This window comes from Aegilops tauschii, chromosome 3 (genome assembly GCF_002575655.3).
Source record: "Aegilops tauschii subsp. strangulata cultivar AL8/78 chromosome 3, Aet v6.0, whole genome shotgun sequence".
In the NCBI taxonomy this organism is placed as follows: domain Eukaryota; kingdom Viridiplantae; phylum Streptophyta; class Magnoliopsida; order Poales; family Poaceae; genus Aegilops; species Aegilops tauschii.
The window spans coordinates 10,680,372-10,694,083 of NC_053037.3; the positions used below are offsets into that span (position 1 = coordinate 10,680,372).

At 49.5% G+C, this 13,712-nt stretch overlaps 1 long non-coding RNA gene across 1 annotated transcript; it reads right to left on the bottom strand.

Annotated features, from left to right (window-relative positions):
- Positions 1-10,269: 10,269 nt before the first annotated feature.
- On the bottom strand, positions 10,270-12,404 carry LOC120976350 (uncharacterized). The gene is made up of 2 exons (XR_005771648.2): positions 11,344-12,404; positions 10,270-10,908 (listed from the first exon to the last, which is right to left on the bottom strand). It is a non-coding gene; the product is annotated as an uncharacterized lncRNA (long non-coding RNA).
- Between the last annotated feature and the right edge of the window lie 1,308 nt (positions 12,405-13,712).

Below are 13,712 nucleotides of genomic sequence, written 5' to 3' on the forward strand. Positions count from 1 at the left end.
AACTCCTACCACAAGATCGCATGAAAGCAATTCAAGAGGAATCGGCGGGATTCTTTCTTGACCACGTCATCAGTAAAGCCGGAGAATACCATGTGGAAGCTGAGTTCATATATAATTAGGGGATTATATTGTGAGAGATCTTAATATTGTATCTTGACCACGGAAACTTGTTGTTCGACCAATCTCTCGGAGAAGGAGAGGTCGATCACTTCTCTCTGTATATATATGTTCATGACGATCTTTTGTACTTAATGGTTGCCTTCATTTGCTTACTAGCTAGCGTGTCGATTGAGTCCTCTCTATACGTATAGTACGTAGCGTCGACCAAGCACGGAGATATAAGAGGACACTTCTCTCTATTAGCTAGCTAACACAATATATGAAACCCTAAATTAACCCTACAAAACCCCCAAAACCCCCAACCCCCCCCCCTAAAAAAACAAAAACCCCAACCCCTGAAATGCTGACGCGTGGACGCTTATTGGTCCCGGTTGGTGCTACCAACCGGGACAAAAGGCCCCCCTGCCTGGGCTCGCCGCAGCGGCCACGTGGAGGCCCATCTGTCTCGGTTGGTGTAAGAACCGGGACTAAAGGTATAGGGCTTTAGTACCGACCCTTTAGTCCCGATTCCCCAACAGGGACAGATGGGCCTTACGAACCGGGATAAATGGCCCTTTTCCTACTAGTGATGCAGTGTTTAGGCTTTTGCAACATGGCCATGTAATTACTGTTGGAAGCCTTAGGCAATTTTCGCTATCAAATCTTTTTGTAGATCATTCATAATGATGGTTCGATACAAGTTCAAGTGCTGATAAAACAAAACATGGTGCACATATCATGCATGTTGCTGAAAAATCGAGTTCAGCAATGTATGTTTGTGCTGATTCTCGATGATTTGAAGCAAAAATTAGCCAAAATTACAAACATAGTGCTAAGCATGTGAGGGAGTCTTGGACTAAGGGGTCCTCGGGCGTCCGGCATGTTATCCATGGGCCGGACTGGTGGGCTGTGAAGACATGAAGGCCGAAGACTGTACCCGTGTCCGGATTGGACTCTCCTTGGCGTGGAAGGCAAGCTTGGCGACCAACTATGAAGATTCCTTCTTATGTAACCGACTCTATGTAACCCTAGATCCCCCCGGTGTCTATATAAACCGGAGGGTATAGTCCGGAAAGGATATACTCATTATCATAGTCATACAGGCTAGGCTTCTAGGGTTTAGCCATTACGATCTCGTGGTAGATCAACTCTTGTAACACTCATATTCATCAAGATCAATCAAGCAGGAAGTAGGGTATTACCTCCATAGAGAGGGCCCGAACCTGGGTAAACATCGTGTCCCCCGTCTCCTGTAACCATCGACCTTAGACGCACAGTTCGGGACCCCCTACCCGAGATCCGCCGGTTTTGACACCGACATTGGTGCTTTCATTGAGAGTTCCGCTGTGCCGTCAACGAAAGGTTCAATGGCCCCTTCAATCGTCGATAGTGACGCTGTCCAAGGAGAAACCTTCCTCCCCGAACAAATTTTCGTATTCGGCGGCTTCGTACTGCGGGCCAACTAGCTTGGCCATCTAGAGCAGATCGATAGCTACGCCCCTGGCCACCAGGTCAGATTAGGAAGCTTGAACTACATCGCGGGTATCCATGGAGAGTTGATCTTCAACGAATTTGAGACCACGACGATCGCTCCCCCTCGCTCTGATGAACATGACTTAAATCTGTCATCGAACCATATTCAGGAGATGGTTCCTGTAACTGCCACGGCCTTAGATCCGGAGCAGATAGCGCCATCCGAAGCCACGGTGTCCGCGACATTGGAGCCGCACACAGACTCAACACCTGGGAATATTTGCGTCAACGGAATTCCGGACTCGTTTCTGGCTATAGGTTCCGAACCGCGTACGCCTGCGGACACCGACCTGGATCAGTCATCGATCTTCGAGTTCAGTGCCACAGACGTCTTCCAACACTCGCCCTTGGGCGATGTTCTAGATTCATTAAAAAACTTGTCCTTGGAGGGGGACTCACAGCGAACTATGTCTGGTTCGAACTAGAGGCTGATGATGGAGAATTTCGCTTCCCACCCGCCACCCACTTCATAGCCACTGTCGAGGACTTAACCGACGTGCTTGATTATGGCTCCGAAGACATCGACGGTATGGACAACAATGCCGACAAGGAGCAAGGCCAAGACCCGCCATTCACTGGACGTTGGACGACCACCTCTTCGTACGATGTGTACATGGTTGACACACCTAAAAAAGCTAGCGGCGATGACAAAGAAGACCCAGTTGCGAATAAACCTTCCGAGACACAGTCCAAGCGCCGGCGCCCTAAACGCCGTTCTAAGTCACGTCGCTCAAAAGATAGCAACACTGGCACCGGAGAAAATAGTACTCCGGACGACGCCAAAAACAATGAAGACCCTGGGAGCAACATCCGAACAGGAGGAACGAGACAACTGGCAAGTTAATCCTGATAAATAGGCCATGCCCAACGACCCGGATGATGATAGTTACCGTCCACCCTCCGAGGATGAGGAGAGCCTCGGCAACGAGGATTTCATCGTGCCTGAGGCACCCCTCGAGCAGGAGCGCCTCAATCGCCAACTAATAGCTACTGCAAGAAGCCTGAAGAAAAAGCAGCAGCAGCTTCAAGCTGATCAAGACCTACTCATTGACAGATGGACTGATGTCCTGGCAGCCGAAGAATACAGCCTCAAGCGTCCAGCCAAGAGTTACCCGAAACGCAGACTGGTACCTCAGTTCGATGAGGAGGCACCGGAGCCCGTACCTCCCTCGCACAATGCGGAACGACCACCACGTGGTCGGGATAGTGCGGCGGACCGACCACCCCGCGATCGGGATAAAACGGCAACTCAGGACGAACAGCAGCCGCCCCACCGCCTCGTAAAAACGGAGACAAAACAGCTCGGGACTATACACACGACCTTCGGCATGACCTGGACAGTAGAGTAGGACACACGAGATCAATCTACGGATCGCCAGGACGCCTTTCGACTCGCGACAATGGCTACCTATTCGGACGTGACAAACCTAGTCACGTCCGGGCCGATAACCGCAGGCGGACTTCATCCGAGGTGCGCCGTGACGCGGCCCGATATAGAGGCGCCGCACACCCGCTCTGCTTCACAGATAAAGTATTGGATCATGAATTCCCCGAGGGGTTCAAGCCCGTCAATATTGAATCATACGACGGAACAACCGATCCCGTAGTATGGATCGAGGATTTTGTTCTCCACATCCATATGGCCCGAGGAGACGATCTCCACGCCATCAAATACCTCCCACTAAAACTCAAAGGGCCAGCTAGACACTGGTTAAACAGCCCGCCTGAAAGTTCCATCGGCAGCTGGGAGGACTTAGAAGAAGCTTTTCTTGACAATTTCCAAGGTACCTATGTCCGGCCACCAGACCCCGATGACCTAAGTCACATAGTCCAACAGCCTGGAGAATCAGCCAGAAAATTCTGGACTAGGTTCCTAACCAAGAAGAACCAAATAGTTGACTGTCCGGATGCCGAGGCACTAGCGTCCTTTAAACATAGCATCCGTGACGAATGGCTCGCTCGCCACCTCGGCCAAGAAAAGCCGAAGTCTATGGCAGTCCTCACGACACTCATGACCCGCTTTTGCGCGGGTGAAGATAGTTGGCTGGCTCGTAGTAAAAACACAGCCAACGAGGCAGGCCCCTCCAAGGCCAAAAACAGCACCGACAAGACCCGGCGCAATAGACACAAACGCCGAAGAAATGGCGATAACACCGATGACACTGCAGTTCACGCCGGATTTAGTGACTCCAAGTTCGGCCAGCGAAAGAAACCTTATAAAAGGAACAGCGAGGGACCATCCAGCTTGGACCGCATACTCAATCGTCCGTTCCAGATACACGGCACCCAGACAAACAAGCCAATCATACCAACAGAGATTGCCGGGTTTTCAAGCACGCCAGCAAGTCAAATACCGAGAGCAAGGAAATGGGATCGCAAAGTGAGGACGACGATGCAGAGCCCCGGCAGCCGAACACCAGGGGGAAGAAGAAATTTCCCCCTCAAGTCAAAACGGTGAACATGATATATGCTACACACATCCCCAAAAGGGAGCGCAAGCGCGCACTCAGGGACATCTATGCGGTAGAGCCAACCGCCCCAAAATTCAATCCGTAGTCGTCATTCCCGATCACCTTTGATCGTCGAGATCACCCAACTAGTATCCGTCATGGCGGTTCGGCTGCACTGGTCCTCGACCCAACCATTGACGGATTTCACCTAACAGGAGTCCTAATGGACGGTGGTAGCAGCCTCAACCTGCTCTATCAGGATACAATGCGCAAAATGGGCATTAATCTCTCATGAATCAAGCCCACGAAGACTACCTTTAAAGGAGTCATACCAGGCGTAGAGGCCCGTTGTATGGGCTCAATCACGCTGGAGGTGGTCTTCGGTTCCCCGGACAACTTCCGAAGCGAAGAGCTAATCTTCGATATCGTCCCCTTTCGCAGCGGCTACCACGCACTGCTCGGACGAACCGCGTTTGCTAGATTCAACGCGGTACCACACTATGCTTATCTCAAGCTCAAGATGCCCGGTCCACGCGGCGTCATAACAGTCAATGGAAACACGGAACGCTCCCTCCGTACTGAGGAGCACACAGCCGCCCTAGCAGCAGAGGTACAGAACGGCCTTCTCAAGCAGAACTATAATCCGGCTGCCGAGCCCCTGGACATCGTTAAGAGGGTCCGGACTACATTGCAGCAGGACAGCTCGGCTCGTCAAGAGCTTGATTAGCAATTCGGCCTCCGCCCCAGCCCCGATAAGGGAGTGGCACTCACACCACGCGTACATAACTACCCGCCCAAAAACCCATGGATATGGATGGAGGCATAGCTAGCTCGCGATCCACAGTGCGGCTCGACCGACCCCAGGATTCGCGTACCTTTTCTTTTCAATTTCAGGTCCTTGCTCTCTCTTCGAGATTTCTTCTGACAACCCGTTTGTCGGACACACCAAGGAGGCAAGGAACTTTGGCGCACAAGGGAACCCCAGGTGGCCTCCGTTAACGATTGCTATACCTGTTTTACATACCTACACGCAGCTTGCACTTGGTCTTGGCATGTTAAATAACCTTTCTTGCTTATCATATTACATGTACAAACATGCCTCGACGTATTAATCACATTACAAAAATAAAGGGCAGCGTCAGTTTATTACTTAATCTTCCCCTTTTTTCCTTTGTATTTATTACTCGTTGCACGCGTACATTCTGGTACGTATTACTGCGCCAGGGGCTTCATCATGCCCCGCATTACGGCAACAAAAGTCCGAACACTTTTGCAGTACAGTTCGGCACCCCGAACTTATAGCATTATATGCATCGGCTCCGAATCATGTCTTTGGTCAATAGTTGGGTTGCCCGACTCCTATGTTTGCTACCTTACGTTCCGCTATATCGGCTAGGGTAGTAAAGGGAGAACTACTGCGATTGTGTCCCAGTTCTTCCGGATGAGCACCTCGGTAGAGAAAGCCGAAAACTGACTGTCATGATGTGGCGAGAGCTGGTCAGCTGTTCGAGAGGTCTCAAATCCCTAGAGATTTTTTCCGCTTTATGCGAGGAATCGGGTTTTTCCGATTAGGCGTGTATAACGCCCCTAGTTCGGCCTTCCAAACACCAGGGGCTTCGCCGAAATTTTCATGGTCAAACTCCTATGGCTAAGTGAGGGTAATAAAGGCCGTATAGTCTGATTGCCTTGTTCGTTGCGCTAAACACCTCCTTTAAGGACCAGAATGTGGAGTAAAGAGTGTTTAGATTTATCCCGAACACCCTCGTACTATCTACGTGGGGCAGAAGCCGATGACTGGTCAAGCCTCAGATTTTCATAAACGGCCGCACAGGAGGTAAAATTTAATCACAAGCATCATATTACATACTGATCTTATTTCAGATTACAGGACAACCCGAATGTTTTCATGGGAATATCACGTCCTTCGCACATTGCTCCGCCACAAGGCGGGATCCCTCAAGGACATCGTCGAAATACAGCTCGGGTCGACGATGCTCCTTGCCCTCAGGTGGCCCCTCGGTCATCAACTTCTTGGAATCCATCTTCGCCCAGTGCGTCTTGACGCGCGCGAACGCCATCCATGCACCCTCAATGCAGACCGACCGCTTCACGACTTCAAGCCGTGGGCAGGCACTCACAAGCCGATTCACAAGTCCAAAGTAGCTGCCGGGCACGGGCTCGGCAGGCCACAGCCGGACTATCAGGTCCTTCATGGCTAACTCGGCCAACTTGTGCAGCTCGACCAATTGTTTCAAGTGGTCGCTAAAGGCACCGGATGTTCTGGTCCAAGATATTGGGACCAGAACAGCCTCTCTGTAGACATCCCTTCTTCGGCCCGTTAGAACTCGGCAGCATCTGATACGCTGCGCGGCAGATCGGTAAACATCCTTGGAAAACACAAGTTCGGGTAAGTACAAGGACCGCTTCCTTTGCATACTTGCCTTGCATAGTGAAAAGCCTTACCCGCCGCAATCTTCTTGGCCGTTGTATTTCCTGGATGGCGCTCTAGGCTTCGGCTCGGGCATCTTGCGCGCTCTTGCGGGCCTTAGCAAGTTCGGATTCTTGTGTCCTAGAATCACGCTCCAAGGACTCGTACTTCTTGACGGCGTCCTGGAGCTCTTGCTGAATCTTGCTGACCCTGGCCTCGTGCTTCTCGCGTGCGGCATGTTCCCTGGCCGCTTTTTCTTCGGCCTCGGCTAACACCTTTTTTAGGGCCGCCACCTCGGTCATGGCCCCTATTAAAGTTCATGACACTTTAGTCAGCTTGAACCATTTATTCTTCAATATACACGCAGGTTACTGCATACCTTGGTTATCCTCCAGCTGCTTCTTCATGAGGCCAAGATCTTCCTCGGCCCGCTCCAGTTTCTGCTTCAGTCCGGAGACCTCCGCGGTTTGAGCGGTAGCAGCCCACAACGAGGCCTGCTTATTCACATAGACACCTTACGTTAGACTCCTGCGGAAATTATTTTTGATCCTCTGTTCGGCTTTTTCTTTCCGGACACCGAACAGAGCATCAGGGGCTACTGTCTATACTGTGATATTCTTCCTACAATTACACTACTCACCTCAAAGCCTGTTAGAAGGCTAGCGCAGGCTTCGGTCAGCCGTTTTTGGCAGACTGAACCTTTTTGATCACCATACCCATATGGGCACGGTGCTCATCCACAATGGAGGCACCTTGCAGCGCTTCTAGTAGATAATCCGGCACCTCTGGTTGGACAGAGGTCACTGGTGGCACACCCCCTCTTTTCAGGGAAGGCCATTCGCCTGACTCTGGAGCCGTATAGGTCTCCGGAATAGAGTTCGGCTGAGGGTCGAATAGAACTCGACCCGCGTCATCCGTCTCTACATTGGCTTTTCCTCCATATGTCCGGCGGCCCGGGAGTCATCCTGGGGCGCCACCCTGATGATCTCCGGAACTTTCCCCCGGTCGGAGGAGGTCCTTCGAGGCACCTCCTCATCATCACCCTTGGCCGAGGGAGAGTAAGCAGGCGGCGGCGACGGGCTGGCCCTCTCTTTTGGGTCTAGCGAATCTTCTGATGAAGATCGCGGAGAACTGTCCCGGGCCGGACTGCAATAACATGATTCAAACATATCAATATTACAAGGCGGAAAGGCCAGACGTTTGGGCGTGCATAAAGATTTTGATACTTACAATGCGGCCCGAGGCTTGGTCCGAGGAGGTCGCTCCGGATTGCTATTGACGTCCCACGCGGAGTTATCCGCGAGGGAGCCTTTCCCCCTCTTGGACGCCTTCGCCTCCAGGTTAGTGGAGGCCGCTCTCTTCTTCCTCCCCGCCTCAGGTGGGGAGTCATCTTCTTCTTCCTCCTCCTCGTCATCGTCTTCGGCGGACGAAGAGTGAGTCTCGTCTTCGGACATCACGTCCGAAGCGCCTTTTCGGCGAGGGCCCCCCCGGGCCCCTCTGGCCGCTTTCTTGGCCATCTTCTCCGGCACCTCATAAGGTGCTGGAAACAACATTTTCGTCAGTAAGGGGAATTCTGGGTCTTCGGGCAGCGGAGCCGGACAGTTAATCCCCTCTGCTACCTCGATCCAGGCCTGAAAACATGGATAGGGAGGCTTAGACTTTTTCCTCAAAATACGCTAGTAAAGGGCATACCTTGAAAACATGAAAGAACTTACCGAATTAGCCTGGCGTTTTAAGCTAAGCCCACGATCCTCGGTCGTGGGCGGTGGTGTCTCGCCGGCCTTGAAGGGCACTTTCAAGATGTCTTCGTGCGTCGTGCCGAAGAGCTCTTGTAGCGTCTGGTGCTTGGCCGGATCGTACTCCCATAGACAGCAAGTCCGGCATTGGCACGGAAGGACCCGACGAACGAGCATGACCTGGATCACATTGACAAGCTTGATTTTCCTGTCTATCATGTTCTGGACGCACGTTTGGAGCCCATTCAGCTCGTCTGAGGGACCCCAGGTTAGGCCCCTCTCTTGCCAGGAGGTGAGCCGCATCGGGATTCCGGATCGGAATCCGGGGGCCGCCGCCTAGTCAGTGTCGCGCGGCTCGGTGATGTAGAACCACCCCGATTGCCACCCCTTCACCGTCTCCGCGAAGGAGCCTTCGGGCCAGGTAACATTGGGCATCTTGCCCACCATGGAGCCTCCGCACTCTGCTTGTTGACCGCTCACCACCTTCGGCTTCACATTGAAGGTCTTCAGCCATAGACCGAAATGAGGTGGGATGCGGAGAAAGGCCTCGCACACGACAATGAATGCTGCGATGTTGAGAATGAAGTTAGGGGCTAGGTCATGGAAGTCTAGCCCGTAGTAAAACATTAGTCTGCGGACGAACGGGTGGAGAAGGAATCCCAGCCCGCGGACAAAATGTGTGAGAAACACAACCTTCTCATGGGGCTCTGGAGTAGGGACGATCTGTCCTTTGGCCGGGAGTCGGTGAGCGATCTCCTTGGCCAGGTATCCGGCCTCCCGGAGCTCCTTGATGTCCTTCTTCTTCACGGAGGAGGCCATCCACTTGCCTCCAGCTCCGGATCCGGACATGTTTGGAGTACTTTCTCGAACGAGGAAAAGCTTGGGCGCTGGAGCTCAAGGACGGAAGGGCTGAAGAAGAGAAAGGGTGTGGGTGAAGAAAGAAATCCTTATCCCCTTATAAAGGCTGCAAATATCAAGCGCCTCCCCACTCGCCCTAAAGGCTCGCCTATTCCCAAGGCCTGTATAAATGGCACGGTTGGGTTTCCCATGTCCGCATTGATGAGAATCCCACGATAAATGGACACGATCTCTGCTTTGACAAGACGTGCCAATGGCAACCGCGTCTCGGGACGTGGAGCGTCGGGCACAAAACGGTTCGGAATTATGACCGGTCGGGCGTGATGTCCTGCTGCAATAGTTTGTTAGCGGATTAGACTCGTGTAAAATTATATTCTCTCTGTGGTTGTGTATGGTGTGTGTGACAGGTCCGGATACTATCATCGCGTCCGAAGACTATCTTGGAGTTCGGAAAAAAGGGCTTGCAATGCCGAAGACAATCTACGCGCCGGACTCCTCGTCATTGAAGCCAGGTTCAGGGGCTACTGAGGGAGTCCTGGACTAAGGGGTCCTCGGGCGTCCGGCCTGTTATCCATGGGCCGGACTGGTGGGCTGTGAAGACATGAAGGCCGAAGACTGTACCCGTGTCCGGATTAGACTCTCCTTGGCGTGGAAGGCAAGCTTGGCGACCAACTATGAAGATTCCTTCTTATGTAACCGACTCGATGTAACCCTAGATCCCCCGGTGTCTATATAAACCGAAGGGTGTAGTCCGGAAAGGATATACTCATTACCATAGTCATACAGGCTAGGCTTCTAGGGTTTAGCCATTACGATCTCGTGATAGATCAACTCTTGTAATACTCATATTCATCAAGATCAATCAAGCAGGAAGTAGGGTATTACCTCCATAGAGAGGGCCCGAACCTGGGTAAACATCGTGTCCTCCGTTTCCTGTAACCATCGACCTTAGACGCACAGTTCGGGACCCCCTACCCGAGATCCGCCGGTTTTGACACCGACAGCATGCGATATGATGGATGTCTAATAAAGACCAAAAGAACAATATTGCCCTCTCCAAAGCTGAAAGATTCAGATATAGTCACTAGTCAAACCCAATGATCCCCAAGTGCCCCATCACCCGCAAATGGGGCCTATTGTGGCGTGAGTTCCATATGCACTACGATTGTGGCACTTGTACCGGCAGCTGGAAGTAACACCTTCGGCACAAGGAACGGGAAGCCATCATCGGGAAGCCCATCATACAGATTAGTGTTCCTCGTTTGGAACTCCGTAGCCAAGGAGTAGCCCGTTTTAGTACATGACAATGCCAGCCCGCACTTGAACTTAATCCCAGTATTGTGAGGCTGGACACAGCAGACCTTGACGACACCACCGAAGGACTCCAGCTTCATGTAGACCAGGAAAGGTGTCCATCCTGACCCACAAGAGCGGTTTTCTGATGTCGGAGGATCAGCATTGACGTGCATATATATCCCGAACAACTCGCTGTATGGAACTTCCAAGGCGCGCAAGTTGTGCTTGGCTGAGAAATGCTCCAGGAGCATTGCAGTTGGTCCGCTTAACCACAGTTGGCTATGGGACAGAAGCATGGTGCTTGCGGACATTCTTTCTCATGCTCTTCTTTTTTGTAGTATTTTATACTCGCAGTGCATCCATTGGGGCAAGCAACTTTGAGGGATTCTACCACATATTCTAGCCTGTTGCAGCGGTTGTAGACTGTGGGAAGGGAGCAGAACCAGCATTTGCCTGGGAGCTTGTCATGGCAAGACGAACATATGCTACGACCCACAGTGTACTGACACTGATGAAACAGAAACAACAAATCAGTGCATATGATATGGGTCAGTAATTATGCTAATGACAAAAATGCAACGATCTGTTTTGTTAGCCATTTGGACTAATAATGTGTGCATCGGATGTGATGTTGTTCTGATTATTCAGAATTTTCAACCTTAACTTGCAATTTTGCAACTACAATCCAAAAACATACAATCTTGTAATCAGCCTATCCGATTCTAACTAACTAAATAATTTCGGGAAAATCTTGCAGTTTGCGGACAAAGTCAGACGAACTGGAAGTAATATAATAGTAATCGAATCTAATAATTAACGAAATTCGAAATATTATAAGACAGCCAGATAGTTCCCCAGATCTATTGATATGCTATCGCCTCTGAGAAGCTCCTAGGGCTTGAGTTGTATCAGCAGAGATCGAATCAAACACAAGGGATATTACCTGGAAAATGGGAGGGCGCAGGGGGTGGCAGCAGACGGAGCAGTCAAGGACGTCGAGGTCGTCTATGGTGAAGACGGGGGCCGCCGCCCCGACCTTCATCCTCTGGCTGACAGTCTGACACCGCCCTCATCTTTCTCCCTCTCCTCCCGCTTTCCCATCGCTTCCTCCCTTCCTTCCGCTGAAAGCAGTGGCGGGGGCGAGGCCAGCCGCCGGATCGCAGATTTATGGTTGCTCTTGCTGGAAGCGAGCCGCCTCTCTCTGTCTTGGGATCTTGTCCCCCTTTATTCGGTCTTCTGCCTGGCGTTGTAGGTGGGAGCCGAAAGAAGAAGGAAAGGGGAGATAGGTGAGAAGCTGGGCCGAGCAATGGCCCAATTAGAAGATGCGTACACACTACTACATGTCTACGCGCACATAACACCTGCTGTTATTTCTTGAAAAAAAAAACTGCTGTTTTCTCAACAAACAAAAAAGACATAACACCTGCTAAATACTTCTCCTTAAAGAAAACATGCTAAATACTTAATTTGTAACTTTTGTGAGAATAATACTTCTTCGCAATGGGTGCAGAACAATTCTCGTATAGGCGTTGAACATTTTTAACATACAGTGAACAAAAATTTGAAAAACATAAATAGACTTTTGAAATTACCTAAAAATGTTGAATTTTTTATTTGATGAACATGTTTTAAATATATATTTGGAAAAATTAATATGATCTGAATTTTTTTTTAAATATACACTGAACATTTTTGTGATATAGTTTGAACAATATTTATGTTCACATTGACCAATTTTATGATATACGATGACTGTATATTTAAATACGCAATGAATATTTTTGTGATATACGGTAGACAATTTTGAAATACATAATGAACACTTAAAAAATGTTAAATATTTTCGCAATATAGGGTGAACTCTCCTTAAATATAAGATGAACATTTTTGTGTATATAAACACATAATGAACTGTGTATAATGCACGAAAATGGAAATAGAAATAAATAAAATGAAAATGGATAAAGGAAAAGAAAAGAAATAGAAACCGAAAAAGAAAAAGAAAAAATATAATATTATTTGTGAAACAGCGGCAACTTGGCGCAATGTGCGTCCATTAGGAAGGCTCGTGAGCGTCAAAATGAGCTGCTTTCGCTAAAGGACAAATGGGCCAGCCCAGAGCAGCCGCCGAGCGAATCGCAAAAAGAAAAGCGCGCTAGCGATGCGTAGTGATGCTGGCCAGCTAAACTATCGACTGAGTACGGCTGATATGGAGTACTACATGAAGTACAATCTAAAAGCGGCAGGTGCAAAGAGAGCCTTCGCTCACTGGTTGGGCATGTGGTTGTGCAACCTAACGACCCGAGTTTAATTTCTAGAATTGACAGGTGATGCATAGGGGTTTTCTCCCATTTATTGAGGATCAAGTTTGATGTGTGATGAAACCACTCATCAAAAAATATCTTGATACTCGTTTAAAAAATTCTGAGGACCATGTTTATCTTGGTACTCATACTAAAATGGTCGTACGCATCCATAGTTGGTGCAGAGGTCGGGAAGTGAAATTCTCCCCCATTTTAATGCCTTTAACATTACTACTCCAGTTGACATTACATCGTTGTTTGGAACGTGGTTAACTGGGGTTGAACATACTACGATGGCTCATATTCGGATTGTAATATATGCGCTTTTGTGGGCTATATGGAATTGCAGGAATGATTTGATTTTTAAAAGACAAAACAATTTAACTTTCTTGCAGGTCATCTTCAGAGCTACTGCTTGGATCCGTACGTGGTCCTTACTCACTCCTATGATCCAGGGAGCCTTTGGTTACTGGGTGCAACCAATGGGAGATGGTAGCACGGGCTTTATTCAACCGGTTCGGATGGCGGTCGCATAACAGGATAGGAGTCTAGAGAGGTTATCCTTCTTATTGCCATTCCGGTTGTCATTGTCGGCATGAACTTTGTCTTTTTTATTTTCGCTCCTCTTTGCGAGCTGTAATACTTTGACGACTTTGTGCTATTTTGCGAACTTTTAATAAGATGGCTGCATGCATCATTATGATGCAGAGGCCGGGGGTAAGCCTCTATTTCAAAACAAAAAAAAAGCGGAAGGTCCAAGGTTTTTCATCCTTTTCCACATTTCTTGGACAAAAATGTGAACAGTTTTTTAAATGCGACCAATTGTTTGGAAATCGTAATTGTTTTAGAATATACACTTTTAAAACGAGAACATTTTCTAAAACGAGAACATTTTCTGAAACGAGAAAACAAAACATGGAAAAACAGTTTAGAGAACCTTCTGGAAAATTCCCAAAACCAGCTCCTGTCGGTCGCCAACTTCGCTTCGCTTTAGCGAAGGTGCGCTGAT